Source organism: Lathyrus oleraceus, unplaced genomic scaffold, assembly GCF_024323335.1.
Source record: "Lathyrus oleraceus cultivar Zhongwan6 unplaced genomic scaffold, CAAS_Psat_ZW6_1.0 chrUn0747, whole genome shotgun sequence".
Taxonomy (NCBI): Eukaryota; Viridiplantae; Streptophyta; class Magnoliopsida; order Fabales; family Fabaceae; genus Lathyrus; species Lathyrus oleraceus.
In genome coordinates, this window is record NW_026113138.1 from 26501 (window position 1) to 39164 (window position 12664).

At 30.8% G+C, this 12664-nt stretch overlaps 8 non-coding genes across 8 annotated transcripts; all 8 read left to right on the forward strand.

Annotated features, from left to right (window-relative positions):
- Positions 1–1222: 1222 nt before the first annotated feature.
- On the forward strand, positions 1223–1294 carry TRNAC-GCA (transfer RNA cysteine (anticodon GCA)). The gene has a single exon. It is a non-coding gene; the product is annotated as a tRNA-Cys (tRNA).
- A 1493-nt stretch (positions 1295–2787) lies between these two features.
- On the forward strand, positions 2788–2859 carry TRNAC-GCA (transfer RNA cysteine (anticodon GCA)). The gene has a single exon. It is a non-coding gene; the product is annotated as a tRNA-Cys (tRNA).
- Positions 2860–4349: 1490 nt separating this feature from the next.
- On the forward strand, positions 4350–4420 carry TRNAC-GCA (transfer RNA cysteine (anticodon GCA)). The gene has a single exon. It is a non-coding gene; the product is annotated as a tRNA-Cys (tRNA).
- A 1480-nt stretch (positions 4421–5900) lies between these two features.
- Positions 5901–5972, forward strand: TRNAC-GCA (transfer RNA cysteine (anticodon GCA)). The gene has a single exon. It is a non-coding gene; the product is annotated as a tRNA-Cys (tRNA).
- A 1482-nt stretch (positions 5973–7454) lies between these two features.
- On the forward strand, positions 7455–7526 carry TRNAC-ACA (transfer RNA cysteine (anticodon ACA)). The gene has a single exon. It is a non-coding gene; the product is annotated as a tRNA-Cys (tRNA).
- A 1568-nt stretch (positions 7527–9094) lies between these two features.
- TRNAC-GCA (transfer RNA cysteine (anticodon GCA)) lies at positions 9095–9166 on the forward strand. The gene has a single exon. It is a non-coding gene; the product is annotated as a tRNA-Cys (tRNA).
- Positions 9167–10679: 1513 nt separating this feature from the next.
- TRNAC-GCA (transfer RNA cysteine (anticodon GCA)) lies at positions 10680–10751 on the forward strand. Its single transcript has one exon. It is a non-coding gene; the product is annotated as a tRNA-Cys (tRNA).
- Positions 10752–12265: 1514 nt separating this feature from the next.
- TRNAC-GCA (transfer RNA cysteine (anticodon GCA)) lies at positions 12266–12337 on the forward strand. Its single transcript has one exon. It is a non-coding gene; the product is annotated as a tRNA-Cys (tRNA).
- Positions 12338–12664: the final 327 nt, after the last annotated feature.

Here is a 12664-nt window from a genome sequence, read left to right on the forward strand (position 1 = left end):
TTAGAAGTAATTCATATTCAATAGTAGTAGTATTAATTTTGTTAAGCTTAACCTAGCTAGTGTAGGTTAGCATTTTGCCTACATGGCATTATTATTTGTGTATATAAACTAGTGTAGTTACGTAGCCATTTGATGTAACTGTTTTAGAAGAGTAGCAGAAGTTTGTATTTCAATTTTCTCTCTTATCTCTCTTTTTGGATATTCATCTTCTTCATCTTTTGTACCAACAAAAAGAAAGTAATCATGAAAATATTCAAATTATTTTACGAGGAAAGTTTATATAGTAAATAAGTAAATAAATAGGGAAATATCATAGAATAAAACATTGACAAAAATGTTAAGAGTAGGTTGATTGGATAATAATACCACCATTTGATCCTTAACTCAGTGGTATAACATTTGACTGTAGACCAAGAGAGATCGCAATTTTAAACTGGTTGGGTCCTTTTTTATAAGTTCTCAAAAGATATTTTAGTAAGAATTGATGTTAATTGCAAGATTGGGGAAAAAGAAAAGGGGTCAAATTTACCTACCAAGAACACACATGAGAACATCGCAAGAACAAACAAAGAAAAGGATAAGGGAAAGAAAAGATGGCAAGATAATGAAGGGCGTATAAATAAAAGGAAGAGAATAAGAAAACAAAGGAGTTAAATAATGAAGAAAATTCTCTAAGAGCATATAAAACAATAACCTATCATTATTGAACAACATCAGCATAACACGAAAGTGATAGCACATGTTCACATCATAAAGAATAAAACAAACTTCACCATAACTCCAAAAATCAAGCAGAAAATGTAAATTACAAAATAATAAAGCATTCATATTTACTTCCGAATTTGAGTTTCAACAACCATTTACAAATCTTAATAATAACTTTTACAATCTTATAGTCACTCATTTGCTACCATAATCTTCATTTCTTCATCAACTTATACAATGTGACATAACCTATAATTGAATTCTAAAAAACTAAATATGTAATCAATTCATTAGAAAAACATATATAGTGTAACAAAGTTAACATAAACCAAAACAAGTATGTGTTTCCTCTTTAATCCATACAATTAGAAAAATAATGTCAAAATAATCAAATAAATAGGGAGAAACATACATCATATCAGCGTAACAGTGACCAAACTCTAATCAAATTTAAGAAATAAAAACTTATGTGAATATATCTTAATGTTGGTTCTTTATTTGGAAAAGCATCATCATTGGGTCCATAGCTCAGTGGTAGAGCATTTGACTGCAGATCAAGAGGTCACCGGTTCGAACCCGGTTGGGCCCTTTTTTAATAAGTTGTCAAGATATTTTAATGAGAATTATTGTGAGTTGCAAGACTATGGAAAAATCAAGAGGGGGTAAATAGGGGTGTAACGATTTGGTTTGGATCAGGGAATGGAGTGCTAGAAGTTATGCTCTGTAGCCACCCAGAAGCAGCTGGCAGATGTTCTGACGAAAGCGATCAAGACTCGTCAATTTCTCCACTTGAGGGATGAAATTTGTGTTGTTAGCTTTGATTAGTTGAATATGAATTAAGGGATGGTATTAGAAGTAATTCATATTCAATAGTAGTAGTATTAATTTTGTTAAGCTTAACCTAGCTAGTGTAGGTTAGCATTTTGCCTACATGGCATTATTATTTGTGTATATAAACTAGTGTAGTTACGTAGCCATTTGATGTAACTGTTTTAGAAGAGTAGCAGAAGTTTGTATTTCAATTTTCTCTCTTATCTCTCTTTTTGGATATTCATCTTCTTCATCTTTTGTACCAACAAAAAGAAAGTAATCATGAAAATATTCAAATTATTTTACGAGGAAAGTTTATATAGTAAATAAGTAAATAAATAGGGAAATATCATAGAATAAAACATTGACAAAAATGTTAAGAGTAGGTTGATTGGATAATAATACCACCATTTGATCCTTAACTCAGTGGTATAACATTTGACTGTAGACCAAGAGAGATCGCAATTTTAAACTGGTTGGGTCCTTTTTTTATAAGTTCTCAAAAGATATTTTAGTAAGAATTGATGTTAATTGCAAGATTGGGGAAAAAGAAAAGGGGTCAAATTTACCTACCAAGAACACACATGAGAACATCGCAAGAACAAACAAAGAAAAGGATAAGGGAAAGAAAAGATGGCAAGATAATGAAGGGCGTATAAATAAAAGGAAGAGAATAAGAAAACAAAGGAGTTAAATAATGAAGAAAATTCTCTAAGAGCATATAAAACAATAACCTATCATTATTGAACAACATCAGCATAACACGAAAGTGATAGCACATGTTCACATCATAAAGAATAAAACAAACTTCACCATAACTCCAAAAATCAAGCAGAAAATGTAAATTACAAAATAATAAAGCATTCATATTTACTTCCGAATTTGAGTTTCAACAACCATTTACAAATCTTAATAATAACTTTTACAATCTTATAGTCACTCATTTGCTACCATAATCTTCATTTCTTCATCAACTTATACAATGTGACATAACCTATAATTGAATTCTAAAAAACTAAATATGTAATCAATTCATTAGAAAAACATATATAGTGTAACAAAGTTAACATAAACCAAAACAAATATGTGTTTCCTCTTTAATCCATACAATTAGAAAAATAATGTCAAAATAATTGAAAATAATCAAATAAATAGGGAGAAACATACATCATATCAGCGTAACAGTGACCAGACTCTAATCAAATTTAAGAAATAAAAACTTATGTGAATATATCTTAATGTTGGTTCTTTATTTGGAAAAGCATCATCATTGGGTCCATAGCTCAGTGGTAGAGCATTTGACTGCAGATCAAGAGGTCACCGGTTCGAACCCGGTTGGGCCCTTTTTTAATAAGTTGTCAAGATATTTTAATGAGAATTATTGTGAGTTGCAAGACTATGGAAAAATCAAGAGGGGGTAAATAGGGGTGTAACGATTTGGTTTGGATCAGGGAATGGAGTGCTAGAAGTTATGCTCTGTAGCCACCCAGAAGCAGCTGGCAGATGTTCTGACGAAAGCGATCAAGACTCGTCAATTTCTCCACTTGAGGGATGAAATTTGTGTTGTTAGCTTTGATTAGTTGAATATGAATTAAGGGATGGTATTAGAAGTAATTCATATTCAATAGTAGTAGTATTAATTTTGTTAAGCTTAACCTAGCTAGTGTAGGTTAGCATTTTGCCTACATGGCATTATTATTTGTGTATATAAACTAGTGTAGTTACGTAGCCATTTGATGTAACTGTTTTAGAAGAGTAGCAGAAGTTTGTATTTCAATTTTCTCTCTTATCTCTCTTTTTGGATATTCATCTTCTTCATCTTTGTACCAACAAAAAGAAAGTAATCATGAAAATATTCAAATTATTTTACGAGGAAAGTTTATATAGTAAATAAGTAAATAAATAGGGAAATATCATAGAAGAAAACATTGACAAAAATGTTAAGAGTAGGTTGATTGGATAATAATACCACCATTTGATCCTTAACTCAGTGGTATAACATTTGACTGTAGACCAAGAGAGATCGCAATTTTAAACTGGTTGGGTCCTTTTTTTATAAGTTCTCAAAAGATATTTTAGTAAGAATTGATGTTAATTGCAAGATTGGGGAAAAAGAAAAGGGGTCAAATTTACCTACCAAGAACACACATGAGAACATCGCAAGAACAAACAAAGAAAAGGATAAGGGAAAGAAAAGATGGCAAGATAATGAAGGGCGTATAAATAAAAGGAAGAGAATAAGAAAACAAAGGAGTTATAATAATGAAAATTCTCTAAGAGCATATAAAACAATAACCTATCATTATTGAACAACATCAGCATAACACCAAAGTGATAGCACATGTTCACATCATAAAGAATAAAACAAACTTCACCATAACTCCAAAAATCAAGCAGAAAATGTAAATTACAAAATAATAAAGCATTCATATTTACTTCCGAATTTGAGTTTCAACAACCATTTACAAATCTTAATAATAACTTTTACAATCTTATAGTCACTCATTTGCTACCATAATCTTCATTTCTTCATCAACTTATACAATGTGACATAACCTATAATTGAATTCTAAAAAACTAAATATGTAATCAATTCATTAGAAAAACATATATAGTGTAACAAAGTTAACATAAACCAAAACAAATATGTGTTTCCTCTTTAATCCATACAATTAGAAAAATAATGTCAAAATAATTGAAAATAATCAAATAAATAGGGAGAAACATACATCATATCAGCGTAACAGTGACCAGACTCTAATCAAATTTAAGAAATAAAAACTTATGTGAATATATCTTAATGTTGGTTCTTTATTTGGAAAAGCATCATCATTGGGTCCATAGCTCAGTGGTAGAGCATTTGACTGCAGATCAAGAGGTCACCGTTCGAACCCGGTTGGGCCCTTTTTAATAAGTTGTCAAGATATTTTAATGAGAATTATTGTGAGTTGCAAGACTATGGAAAAATCAAGAGGGGGTAAATAGGGGTGTAACGATTTGGTTTGGATCAGGGAATGGAGTGCTAGAAGTTATGCTCTGTAGCCACCCAGAAGCAGCTGGCAGATGTTCTGACGAAAGCGATCAAGACTCGTCAATTTCTCCACTTGAGGGATGAAATTTGTGTTGTTAGCTTTGATTAGTTGAATATGAATTAAGGGATGGTATTAGAAGTAATTCATATTCAATAGTAGTAGTATTAATTTTGTTAAGCTTAACCTAGCTAGTGTAGGTTAGCATTTTGCCTACATGGCATTATTATTTGTGTATATAAACTAGTGTAGTTACGTAGCCATTTGATGTAACTGTTTTAGAAGAGTAGCAGAAGTTTGTATTTCAATTTTCTCTCTTATCTCTCTTTTTGGATATTCATCTTCTTCATCTTTGTACCAACAAAAAGAAAGTAATCATGAAAATATTCAAATTATTTTACGAGGAAAGTTTATATAGTAAATAAGTAAATAAATAGGGAAATATCATAGAATAAAACATTGACAAAAATGTTAAGAGTAGGTTGATTGGATAATAATACCACCATTTGATCCTTAACTCAGTGGTATAACATTTGACTGTAGACCAAGAGAGATCGCAATTTTAAACTGGTTGGGTCCTTTTTTTATAAGTTCTCAAAAGATATTTTAGTAAGAATTGATGTTAATTGCAAGATTGGGGAAAAAGAAAAGGGGTCAAATTTACCTACCAAGAACACACATGAGAACATCGCAAGAACAAACAAAGAAAAGGATAAGGGAAAGAAAAGATGGCAAGATAATGAAGGGCGTATAAATAAAAGGAAGAGAATAAGAAAACAAAGGAGTTAAATAATGAAGAAAATTCTCTAAGAGCATATAAAACAATAACCTATCATTATTGAACAACATCAGCATAACACGAAAGTGATAGCACATGTTCACATCATAAAGAATAAAACAAACTTCACCATAACTCCAAAAATCAAGCAGAAAATGTAAATTACAAAATAATAAAGCATTCATATTTACTTCCGAATTTGAGTTTCAACAACCATTTACAAATCTTAATAATAACTTTTACAATCTTATAGTCACTCATTTGCTACCATAATCTTCATTTCTTCATCAACTTATACAATGTGACATAACCTATAATTGAATTCTAAAAAACTAAATATGTAATCAATTCATTAGAAAAACATATATAGTGTAACAAAGTTAACATAAACCAAAACAAGTATGTGTTTCCTCTTTAATCCATACAATTAGAAAAATAATGTCAAAATAATAAATAAATAGGGAGAAACATACATCATATCAGCGTAACAGTGACCAGACTCTAATCAAATTTAAGAAATAAAAACTTATGTGAATATATCTTAATGTTGGTTCTTTATTTGGAAAAGCATCATCATTGGGTCCATAGCTCAGTGGTAGAGCATTTGACTGCAGATCAAGAGGTCACCGATTCGAACCCGGTTGGGCCCTTTTTTAATAAGTTGTCAAGATATTTTATAGAGAATTATTGTGACTTGCAAGACTATGGAAAAATCAAGAGGGGGTAAATATGGGTGTAACGATTTGGTTTGGATCAGGGAATGGAGTGCTAGAAGTTATGCTCTGTAGCCACCCAGAAGCAGCTGGCAGATGTTCTGACGAAAGCGATCAAGACTCGTCAATTTCTCCACTTGAGGGATGAAATTTGTGTTGTTAGCTATGGTTAGTTGAATATGAATTAAGGGATGGTATTAGAAGTAATTCATATTCAATAGTAGTAGTATTAATTTTGTTAATCTTAACCAAGCTAGTGTAGGTTAGCATTTTGTCTACATGGCATTATTATTTGTGTATATAAACTAGTGTAGTTACGTAGCCATTTGATGTAACTGTTTTAGAAGAGTAGCAGAAGTTTGTATTTCAATTTTCTCTCTTATCTCTCTTCTTTGATATTCATCTTCTTCATCTTGTGTACCAACAAAAAGAAAGTAATCATGAGAAATATTCAAATTATTTTACGAGGAAAGTTTATATAGTAAATAAGTAAATAAATAGGTAAATATCATAGAAGAAAACTTTGACAAAAATGTTAAGAGTAGGTTAATTGGATAGTAATACCACCATTTGATCCTTAACTCAGTGGTATAACATTTGACTGTAGACCAAGAGATCGCAATTTTAAACTGGTTGGGTCCTTTTTTTATAAGTTCTCAAAAGATATTTTAGTAAGAATTGATGTTAATTGCAAGATTGGGGAAAAAGAAAAGGGGTCAAATTTACCTACCAAGAACACACATGAGAACATCGCAAGAACAAACAAAGAAAAGGATAAGGGAAAGAAAAGATGGCAAGATAATGAAGGGCGTATAAATAAAAGGAAGAGAATAAGAAAACAAAGGAGATAAATAATGAAGAAAATTCTCTAAGAGCATATAAAACAATAACCTATCATTATTGAACAACATCAGCATAACACCAAAGTGATAGCACATGTTCACATCATAAAGAATAAAACAAACTTCACCATAACTCCAAAAATCAAGCAGAAAATGTAAATTACAAAATAATAAAGCATTCATATTTACTTCCGAATTTGAGTTTCAACAACCATTTACAAATCTTAATAATAACTTTTACAATCTTATAGTCACTCATTTGCTACCATAATCTTCATTTCTTCATCAACTTATACAATGTGACATAACCTATAATTGAATTCTAAAAAACTAAATATGTAATCAATTCATTAGAAAAACATATATATTGTAACAAAGTTAACATAAACTAAAACAAATATGTGTTTCCTCTTTAATCAATACAATTAGAAAAATAATGTCAAAATAATCAAATAAATAGGGAGAAACATACATCATATCAGCGTAATAGTGACCAGACTCTAATCAAATTTAAGAAATAAAAACTTATGTGAATATATCTTAATGTTGGTTCTTTATTTCAAAAAGCATCATCATTGGGTCCATAGCTCAGTGGTAGACCATTTGACTACAGATCAAGAGGTCACCGGTTCGAACCCGGTTGGGCCCTTTTTTAATAAGTTGTCAAGATATTTTATAGAGAATTATTGTGAGTTGCAAGACAATGGAAAAATCAAGAGGGGGTAAATAGGGGTGTAACGATTTGGTTTGGATCAGGGAATGGAGTGCTAGAAGTTACGCTCTGTAGCCACCCAGAAGCAGCTGGCAGATGTTCTGACGAAAGCGATCAAGACTCGTCAATTTCTCCACTTGAGGGATGAAATTTGTGTTGTTAGCTTTGATTAGTTGAATATGAATTAAGGGATGGTATTAGAAGTAATTCATATTCAATAGTAGTAGTATTAATTTTGTTAAGCTTAACCTAGCTAGTGTAGGTTAGCATTTTGCCTACATGGCATTATTATTTGTGTATATAAACTAGTGTAGTTACGTAGCCATTTGATGTAACTGTTTTAGAAGAGTAGCAGAAGTTTGTATTTCAATTTTCTCTCTTATCTCTCTTCTTCGATATTCATCTTCTTCATCTTGTGTACCAACAAAAAGAAAGTAATCATGAAAAATATTCAAATTATTTTACGAGGAAAGTTTATATAGTAAATAAGTAAATAAATAGGGAAATATCATAGAAGAAAACTTGACAAAAATGTTAAGAGTAGGTTGATTGGATAGTAATACCACCATTTGATCCTTAACTCAGTGGTATAACATTTGACTGTAGACCAAGAGATCGCAATTTAAACTGGTTGGGCCCTTTTTTTATAAGTTCTCAAAAGATATTTTAGTAAGAATTGATGTTAATTGCAAGATTGGGGAAAAAGAAAAGGGGTCAAATTTACCTACCAAGAACACACATGAGAACATCGCAAGAACAAACAAGAAAAGGATAAGGGAAAGAAAGATGGCAAGATAATGAAGGGCGTATAAATAAAAGGAAGAGAATAAGAAAACAAAGGAGATAAATATGAAGAAAATTCTCTAAGAGCATATAAAACAATAACCTATCATTATTGAACAACATCAGCATAACACCAAACTGATAGCACATGTTCACATCATAAAGAATAAAACAAACTTCACCATAACTCCAAAAATCAAGCAGAAAATGTAAATTACAAAATAATAAAGCATTCATATTTACTTCCGAATTTGAGTTTCAACAACCATTTACAAATCTTAATAATAACTTTTACAATCTTATAGTCACTCATTTGCTACCATAATCAAGACCCATAACAAACAGAGCGAAAAAAACAAAAAAACATACAAAAGAAGGAAAGGAGGAAAGAACAAAAATGTGTGTGCCTTCATTTCTTCATCAACTTATACAATGTGACATAACCTATAATTGAATTCTAAAAAACTAAATATGTAATCAATTCATTAGAAAAACATATATAGTGTAACAAAGTTAACATAAACTAAAACAAATATGTGTTTCCTCTTTAATCCATACAATTAGAAAAATAATGTCAAAATAATTGAAAATAATCAAATAAATAGGGAGAAACATACATCATATCAGCGTAACAGTGACCAGACTCTAATCAAATTTAAGAAATAAAAACTTATGTGAATATATCTTAATGTTGGTTCTTTATTTCGAAAAGCATCATCATTGGGTCCATAGCTCAGTGGTAGAGCATTTGACTGCAGATCAAGAGGTCACTGGTTCGAACCCGGTTGGGCCCTTTTTTAATAAGTTGTCAAGATATTTTATAGAGAATTATTGTGAGTTGCAAGACAATGGAAAAATCAAGAGGGGGTAAATAGGGGTGTAACGATTTGGTTTGGATCAGGGAATGGAGTGCTAGAAGTTACACTCTGTAGCCACCCAGAAGCAGCTGGCAGATGTTCTGACGAAAGCGATCAAGACTCGTCAATTTCTCCACTTGAGGGATGAAATTTGTGTTGTTAGCTTTGATTAGTTGAATATGAATTAAGGGATGGTATTAGAAGTAATTCATATTCAATAGTAGTAGTATTAATTTGTTAAGCTTAACCTAGCTAGTGTAGGTTAGCATTTTGCCTACATGACATTATTTGTGTATATAAATAGTGTAGTTACGTAGCCATTTGATGTAACTGTTTTAGAAGAGTAGCAGAAGTTTGTATTTCAATTTTCTCTCTTATCTCTCTTCTTCGATATTCATCTTCTTCATCTTGTGTACCAACAAAAAGAAAGTAATCATGAAAAATATTCAAATTATTTTACGAGGAAAGTTTATATAGTAAATAAGTAAAAATAGGGAAATATCATAGAAGAAAACTTTGACAAAAATGTTAAGAGTAGGTTGATTGGATAGTAATACCACCATTTGATCCTTAACTCAGTGGTATAACATTTGACTGTAGACCAAGAGATCGCAATTTAAAACTGGTTGGGCCCTTTTTTTATAAGTTCTCAAAAGATATTTTAGTAAGAATTGATGTTAATTGCAAGATTGGGGAAAAAGAAAAGGGGTCAAATTTACCTACCAAGAACACACATGAGAACATCGCAAGAAACAAAGAAAAGGATAAGGGAAAGAAAAGATGGCAAGATAATGAAGGGATGATTAATGAATGGGAGGTTTTATAATCTACCGTATAAATAAAGGAAGAGAATAAGATAACAAAGGAGTTAAATAATGAAGAAAATTCTCTAAGAGCATATAAAACATTAACCTATCATTATTGAACAACATCAGCATAACACCAAAGTGATAGCACATGTTCACATCATAAAGAATAAAACAAACTTCACCATAACTCCAAAAATCAAGCAGAAAATGTAAATTACAAAATAATAAAGCATTCATATTTACTTCCGAATTTGAGTTTCAACAACCATTTACAAATCTTAATAATAACTTTTACAATCTTATAGTCACTCATTTGCTACCATAATCTTCATTTCTTCATCAACTTATACAATGTGACATAACCTATAATTGAATTCTAAAAAACTAAATATGTAATCAATTCATTAGAAAAACATATATAGTGTAACAAAGTTAACATAAACCAAAACAAATATGTGTTTCCTCTTTAATCCATACAATTAGAAAAATAATATCAAAATAATTGAAAATAATCAAATAAATAGGGAGAAACATACATCATATCAGCGTAACAGTGACCAGACTCTAATCAAATTTAAGAAATAAAAACTTATGTGAATATATCTTAATGTTGGTTCTTTATTTGGAAAAGCATCATCATTGGGTCCATAGCTCAGTGGTAGAGCATTTGACTGCAGATCAAGAGGTCACCGGTTTGAACACGGTTGGGCCCTTTTTTAATAAGTTGTCAAGATATTTTAATGAGAATTATTGTGAGTTGCAAGACTATGGAAAAATCAAGAGGGGGTAAATAGGGGTGTAACGATTTGGTTTGGATCAGGGATGGAGTGCTAGAAGTTATGCTCTGTAGCCACCCAGAAGCAGCTGGCAGATGTTCTGACGAAAGCGATCAAGACTCGTCAATTTCTCCACTTGAGGGATGAAATTTGTGTTGTTAGCTTTGATTAGTTGAATATGAATTAAGGGATGGTATTAGAAGTAATTCATATTCAATAGTAGTAGTATTAATTTTGTTAAGCTTAACCTAGCTAGTGTAGGTTAGCATTTTGCCTACATGGCATTATTATTTGTGTATATAAACTAGTGTAGTTACGTAGCCATTTGATGTAACTGTTTTAGAAGAGTAGCAGAAGTTTGTATTTCAATTTTCTCTCTATCTCTCTTTTTGATATTCATCTTCTTCATTTTTGTACCAACAAAAAGAAAGTAATCATGAAAATATTCAAATTATTTTACGAGGAAAGTTTATATAGTAAATAAGTAAATAAATAGGGAAATATCATAGAATAACAAAAAAAAAAACATTGACAAAAATGTTAAGAGTAGTTGATTGGATAATAATACCACCATTTGATCCTTAACTCAGTGGTATAACATTTGACTGTAGACCAAGAGAGATCGCAATTTTAAACTGGTTGGGTCCTTTTTTATAAGTTCTCAAAATATATTTTAGTAAGAATTGATGTTAATTGCAAGATTGGGGAAAAAGAAAAGGGGTCAAATTTACCTACCAAGAACACACATGAGAACATCGCAAGAACAAACAAAGAAAAGGATAAGGGAAAGAAAAGATGGCAAGATAATGAAGGGCGTATAAATAAAAGGAAGAGAATAAGAAAACAAATGAGTTAAATAATGAAGGGAAACAAAGAAAGAAAATTCTCTAAGAGCATATAAAACAATAACCTATCATTATTGAACAACCAGCATAACACCAAAGTGATAGCACATGTTCACATCATAAAGAATAAAACAAACTTCACCATAACTCCAAAAATCAAGCAGAAAATGTAAATTACAAAATAATGAAGCATTCATATTTACTTCCGAATTTGAGTTTCAACAACCATTTACAAATCTTAATAATAACTTTTACAATGTTATAGTCACTCATTTGCTACCATAATCTTCATTTCTTCATCAACTTATCCAATGTGACATAACCTATAATTGAATTCTAAAAAACTAAATATGTAATCAATTCATTAGAAAAAAAAACATATATAGTGTAACAAAGTTAACATAAACTAAAACAAATATGTGTTTCCTCTTTAATCCATACAATTAGAAAAATAATTTCAAAATAATTGAAAATAATCAAATAAATAGGGAGAAACGTACATCATATCAGCGTAATAGTGACCAGACTCTAATCAAATTTAAGAAATAAAAACTTATGTGAATATATCTTAATGTTGGTTTCTTTATTTCGAAAAGCATCATCATTGGGTCCATAGCTCAGTGGTAGAGCATTTGACTGCAGAGCAAGAGGTCACCGGTTCGAACCCGGTTGGGCCCTTTTTTAATAAGTTGTCAAGATATTTTATAGAGAATTATTGTGAGTTGCAAGACAATGGAAAAATCAAGAGGGGGTAAATAGGGGTGTAACGATTTTGGTTTGGATCAGGGAATGGAGTGCTAGAAGTTACGCTCTGTAGCCACCCAGAAGCAGCTGGCAGATGTTCTGACGAAAGCGATCAAGACTCGTCAATTTCTCCACTTGAGGGATGAAATTTGTGTTGTTAGCTTTGATTAGTTGAATATGAATTAAGGGATGGTATTAGAAGTAATTCATATTCAATAGTAGTAGTATTAATTTTGTTAAGCTTAACCTAGCTAGTGTAGG